Raw genomic sequence first — 6621 nt, 5'->3', positions numbered from 1 at the left:
TTTCTCACTTCCGGTGATAGGTTTAAATCAATGGACTTTGACCGAAAGATTTTGCTTGGTGTTCGACACCAAGTCCCTTTTCACACCACGCGAATTGTACTGTAGTACCTTGAGGGTCATCATCATTATCGGTGATTCCTCTCGTGCTTGTTAACAACTTACATCATTGGCTGGTAATCAGGCGATGTCTTTCCATGTTCGACTCCAGAACATCTTTCACATGGATCGACTTGTACTCCGAGTGAAGATTGGACGAGTTTGAAGACCCCGGATCTAGTTTCATCCATCCAGGCTGCGATATATTCAGGAAAATAAAGACATCAAATGTACATCATTGCTACACAGATGATCATCCAAATCAAAGGATGATGGCTCTATCAGAATCATCAGTCTGCCACACAGACGGTTGTCTGTCTTATGTACATGAAAATGAATTTATAAAGCTAAGCATGGGAATGCTTGCCTCAACTAGATCATGAAAAATATTATGAAGATAATGTATTACAGGTCGCCTTCCAGCTCGAAAAAACTTCAGATCCTCATGATAAAGCATTTCACCTGGCATCAAAAGATTAACGACCTCATACTTTAGGGGGCAACTGTTATAGACATTTTTGGGCACTACAACCCCAATCAAACATGTCCATAAACCAAGGGCTCCTAAGTCCCTAAAAGTGTTGCTTCACACCCTAAAAGAACAAGGTCAACTGATTACATCATCTCCCAGAAGTTCTCCACAGAAAACTGCTCAGAACTGGTCAAATCTGGACCATACAGGCTACCCAGTGCAGAGGGTGCGATGCATCTCACATGCCCAGTGTAAAGGGTGCGATGCATACTGGAAAGCCCTTCTGTAGGGTGCGATGGGAGAGAGTAGACAAATGGCAGAGACAATTTGCAAGGTGGATCGTCATGGAATCTTCCAGAAACTTCTCCTGTGACACTTGCCTCTCTGAATTCGCCCGGGGATGAGTAAGAGATCATCAATCTCCAAGTGGAATCAAGAACTATCAGAGAGAGGACACTAATCAAAATCCAAGAAGCTAACTCACCCCCCTGCAATCATCTATATATGGATCCCTCATCCCAGAGATCCGGAGGCTGGAATTTGGTATCTTGTAAGGAAGTGTTGTTGGTTTCTTGGTGGAATATCATAGTGTTGGGTGATCTAAGCTTTTCATGAGGTGAAGAAGGGCTTTCATGCTGGGAGGATGACGTTGGGTCAGAACAATTGGTTGTAATCCTCTTTGCTATTCTTGATATTAATAAAACTATTCAAGTTTTCCTCCACATTCTTGTATGTTTGATGATATATGCATTTGTGTGGTCAATATATATCTGGTCCTATATTGTTTATGATTGTAGATCTCTATTCTTCGATAGTATTATGCTGCTTTGATTCCATAGGTGCTCTTTGAAGCTGGGTAGACGAAGGCAAAGCAGCAAGGATCTGTCAGAAGGGAGAGGAACCAAGCAAGGAACTAAGCGCAAGACTGAGGTTAATGTCCTTTGTTCCCCTCTCATCTACTTCTCATAAAGGAAAGCGAAAGTAGTTTTAGTTTGTTTGTTTCTAAGATAGCTACCAGTCTTAGTGGGACTAGTAGCTCCGAGTGGACACTAGATTTCCCGATAACAATACTGATAATGGTGGAGAGTTTGTTAATAAAGACTTAAAACAATACCTAAATTTGCAAGGCATTGTTCATCAGACGACTTGCCCTTACTCCCCTCAACAAAACGGGGTAGCAGAACGGAAAAATCGTCACCTTCTTGAAGTTGTTCGTGCTTCCTTGTTTGGGGCTCATATGCCTATTAGTTATTGGGGAGAAGCCATTACCGTTGTAGCTTATCTCATTAACCGTGTACCCTCTAGTTCACTACAATTTCAGACCCCCTTTGATGTTCTCCATAATATTGTGAGTGCCCCTACCATACCGAATCTGTCCCCTAAAGTTTTTGGGTGTGTAGCCTTTGTGCACCTTCACAAACCCTTGAGAAATAAGCTGGAACCCCGTGCCCTTCGGTGTGTCTTTGTTGGCTATGCCTTGCATCAAAAAGGTTATCGGTGTTATCACCCCCCTTCTCGTAAAATTTATGTTACACTTGATGTGGTCTTTCATGAAGATGATATGTATTATTCTGCCTTTGCGTCTCCACTTCAGAGGGAGAATAGAGATGAAATGGAGACTTTGCATCATTCTTTGGACCTTGATATTATAAGTGGAGATAATTTGGACCCTAGGGGTGAATGTGACCATTTGGAAACTAGTGATGAATGTCCAAGTGATGGTGACATTGTAACTCACAGAGGTAATTGTCCATATGGGCAACAAGTTTTGGAGAATGAGGTTCCAGATCAAATGGAAGTGGAAGTGCCATCTGTGTCTTCCTCCTCTCACGATGTACCACCAAACCAATTGTCTTCTCCAGCCGATTCCATGCCCGAGTCTCAGGTAAACTCTGAATCTGAACCTCACTTAAAAAAGTTACCAGATCGAGTCACAAGAGGGAAACCCAAAGTTAACTATGAACCTGTTCTCAACTCCAAATCTAAGTATCCCATGTGCAATTATGTATCCTACCATAGACTGTCAAATGAGAGTAAGGCATTTGTGAATCAATTATCTGTTGTAGCTATTCCTAACAGTGTGCAGGAAGCTTTGAAAGATCCTAGATGGAGGGAGGCGATGAATGAAGAAATGAAGTCTCTTCAAAAGAATTCAACGTGGGAAGTTGTTGACTTGCCTGAAGGGAAGATACCTTTTGGATGTAGGTGGGTATTCTCCATTAAATACAAAGCTGATGGAACCATAGAATGGTTCAAAGAAAGACTTGTCGCCAAGGGATATACTCAAACATATGGAATTGATTATATGGAGACATTCGCACCAGTGGCCAAAATTAATATAGCCCGTATTTTACTATCTCTTGCGGTGAATTTTGACTGGCCTTTGCATCAATTCGATGTAAAGAATGCATTTCTGCATGGAGATCTCTATGAAGAAGTATATACGAAGTTGTCCCCTGGCTGTAAGCTACAGACTAAAGGCAATAAACAGGTTTGTAGATTAAAAAAATCTCTATATGGCTTGAAGCAGTCTCCTAGAGTGTGGTTTGGAAGGTTCACTAGCTTTATGAGGTCTATTGGTTACAAGCAAAGTAACTCAGATCACACTCTCTTCTTGAAACATAATGGAGAACTTATCACAGCCCTCATTGTGTACGTTGATGATATGATAGTAACTGGAGATGATCCTGAAGAAAGGAAATCACTGCAAGAGCAACTTGCCCGTGAGTTTGAAATGAAGGATCTTGGGGAATTGAAGTATTTCCTTGGAATTGAAGTGTCAAGATCAAAGAAAGGTATTTTTCTGTCACAACAGAAATATGTCTTAGACTTATTGAAGGAAACTAGCATGACAGGATGTAGTCTAGCTAGTACCCCTATGGAAGAAAATCTGAAGCTAGGTGTGCACCCAAACCAAGTTCCTGCTAACAAGGAGCGCTATCAGAGATTGGTTGGAAGATTAATGTATCTTGCACATACTCGGCCAGATTTAGCTTATGCACTAAGTGTTGTCAGTCAATTCATGCACTCCCCAAGTGAAGAACATATGAATGTTGTCATCCAGATCTTATGCTATTTGAAGTCATCTCCAGGAAAGGGAATTTTATTCACAAAAGGTGATAGCTTGGATGTTAAAGGTTATACAGATGTTGATTGGGCTGGGTCAATTGAGGATAGACGTTCTACATCGGGCTACTTCACTTTTGTAGGAGGAAATCTGGTTACTTGGCGAAGTAAAAAACAAGAGGTAGTTGCTAGATCCAGTGCTGAGGCCGAATACAGAGGAATGGCTAAGGCAATATGTGAATTGTTGTGGATCAAAAATCTGTTGCAGGATTTACATATGAAGCAAGTCGGTCCTATGAAGTTATACTGTGATAACAAGGCAGCATGTGATATTGCTCATAATCCAGTTCAACATGATCGAACTAAGCATGTTGAGGTTGATAGGCATTTTATCAAGGAGAAACTAGAAGCAAAGTTGATTGAAGTTCCTCATGTTTGATCTCAAGACCAGCTTGCTAATGTGCTGACCAAAGTAGTGTCAAACCAAGCATTTAATGGCTGTCTCCACAAACTTGGCATGAGTAACATCTACTTACCAACTTGAGGGGAGTGTTGACAATTGGGAGCAATTATCTCCAAGTTGGTTCTCCGTAATTCAAGTTCCTAATTTGTCTCTGCCACTGGCTGTACAGATAGACGAGAATCACTCCTAAAAATTGGCTGTACAGATAGACAAGAATCACTCCTGTGATTGTATCAGCTTTCCTTATACTAGTCCTAAACTATAGGATCTAAATTGTATACAGCGACTATTTATGCTGAACAAGTATCAGTAAAAAAATAATTGAAGCATTTCACACAAACTTCTTGTTTTGACTGGAAATGCGCATCTACTGGAACCCTAACAAATTACCAATGAGCAGATAGCTGTCATAAAAAAATGTAAATCTAGCTCCTTAAGCTGGAAATAGAGATTTATAAATTGTGCAATGTCTAAGCAATGCAATTTAGATTTATGAATGGTTGGATTTTTGCAAAAGCTGAATGTCGAGGTTAACATTTAAAGAATGCTAATAACAATAATCACAATGTTTAATTTTTAAGTATGAACTCATAGCCACATGCACAATGTTATAACTCAAAATTTTACTCTCATTTCTTTTCCGAAAGAGAGTTAAACACCTTCTAATGACAAAATAATCATTTAAAGGTATGGTTACAAGGGTCCCTATGTTGGTAGTATTTGTTGTCAATGATGTCAAGTTATGCAATTCATAGATATCAATATTAGGGGGAGTCGAACCAAGATCAAGAAGTAGCTAAGGGTCTAACACAATGTGGCAGATGAATGCGATCAATAGGCAACAAAGGGGCCTGGTATAAGTTGAAGGGATAATCTAGTATATTTCCTAGAAGACTTAGGGAAGTATATAACTTGGTGAAAAATATTATAACTAAAATAAATGACTTTGTCATGAGATCTCGTTTCCTTAATCTTGGCCCCTAATCCATGATTAATGATTATTAAACCAAGATTAATGAGTATGGGACATGATTAGTAGTGCTTGAGTATACTGGGTACAAGAGCACCAGACACTTGAGTGTAGTTTATATATGAAAGTTGAGTTTAGGATTCGATATGATGTGGCAATGAGACATGAAAAATATGAGTTGGAATAAGGACCATGTCGCAATGCACGATTGGTCCATGGTGGATTGACTTGACAAACCCAAAGGTCTTGGGATTCGTACCAAGATCCCGTCTGATGAGGTTTTCCTGTGTATTTCTTTTTTGGCCAAAATGGTTAAAAACTAAGGTTTTGTGCCAATATAGTGCATATCCATAGGTCAACCCTTGTGGGGTCTGTATCGGGCTACTTGAGTACTAAGATGTCGAAATGAACATGGAATAGTACAATATGGTAAGTCTTGGATGGGGAAGTTTTTGTCAAGTTTTAGATTTGGAAATTTTGATGCGAAAATCCCGTCAATTGAAAAGTACTAGGGTATCTGCATGAGAAACAAGTGAAGCAATTTGGTATGACATGATCTAGTGTGATAGGGAAACAACCAATAGTTGCATCTGGGTACCTTGTTAGTGTCCTGGCAAGGTGGAACGACGATAAACAGTCCCCACCTTTTCGCTCGGATAACACCCCATCCAATATCCTTAAAATAATCGTTAAAAATATATTACTAGTTTATTATTATTATTATTTTGTTGGCTGACCCATAAGGGGTTCGAATCTAGAGTTTCATGGAATATAATATTTGATTATCAACGCAAACCCAAATTAAGCTACCCCATGGGCCTAATTTTGTTTTAATTTAATATTTGGCATGTATCTTATATTTAAATTCAACTCACATTATAATATGATTTAAATTAATATAAATATATATTTAATTATATTATTATAAATAACTATAATAAAGAATTGCATTGGACGAAGAGCAACCTGGAGCTAGGGTTCACCAACGAAGAAGACAAGGGTCAACAGGTAACCATGGAAGCACAGGGAGGAGGGATCACCACTCCCTCCTACAATAATGTGGTTTCAAACAGAGGAAGAGCAGGGAATAGGAAGTGGCCCCCGCACTCCTTGGAGGACAAGACAAAAATTCCTGAAACCCAGACGACAAAAGACAACAAAACCCATGAAGAGCAAGGGACCCACGAGCAAGACCGACAGGAGGATAAAGTGGACGACAGAGGTCAGGGAACAGAGAACAGAACCAAGATGGGGCCCTGCAAACCCAAGACCAACATTAAACCACGGGTAATACTGACTGATCCTACTCTACAAGTGCACAGGGATCATATGACAAACTACGCTATAATATGCAAGTTCATGGGAATTTGTCCGACAGAGAAAGCGTTATACACTTGGATAAAATACTACTGGAAACCAAAAGGGGAGTTAACTATAATCTTGGATCCAAAGGTTTTTTTACAGTGGTGTTCACGAACATGGAGGATAGAGATAGGAATTTTGAAGGAGGACCATACTTCTATGCGGCAGCTGGTCTCTATATGCGCCCATGGA

The sequence above is a fragment of the Pinus tabuliformis genome, chromosome X, assembly GCF_031772625.1.
Source record: "Pinus tabuliformis cultivar Carrire ecotype Pingquan chromosome X, CPIR1, whole genome shotgun sequence".
Classification (NCBI taxonomy): Eukaryota; Viridiplantae; Streptophyta; class Pinopsida; order Pinales; family Pinaceae; genus Pinus; species Pinus tabuliformis.
Note: the sequence above shows the minus strand (reverse complement) of the source record.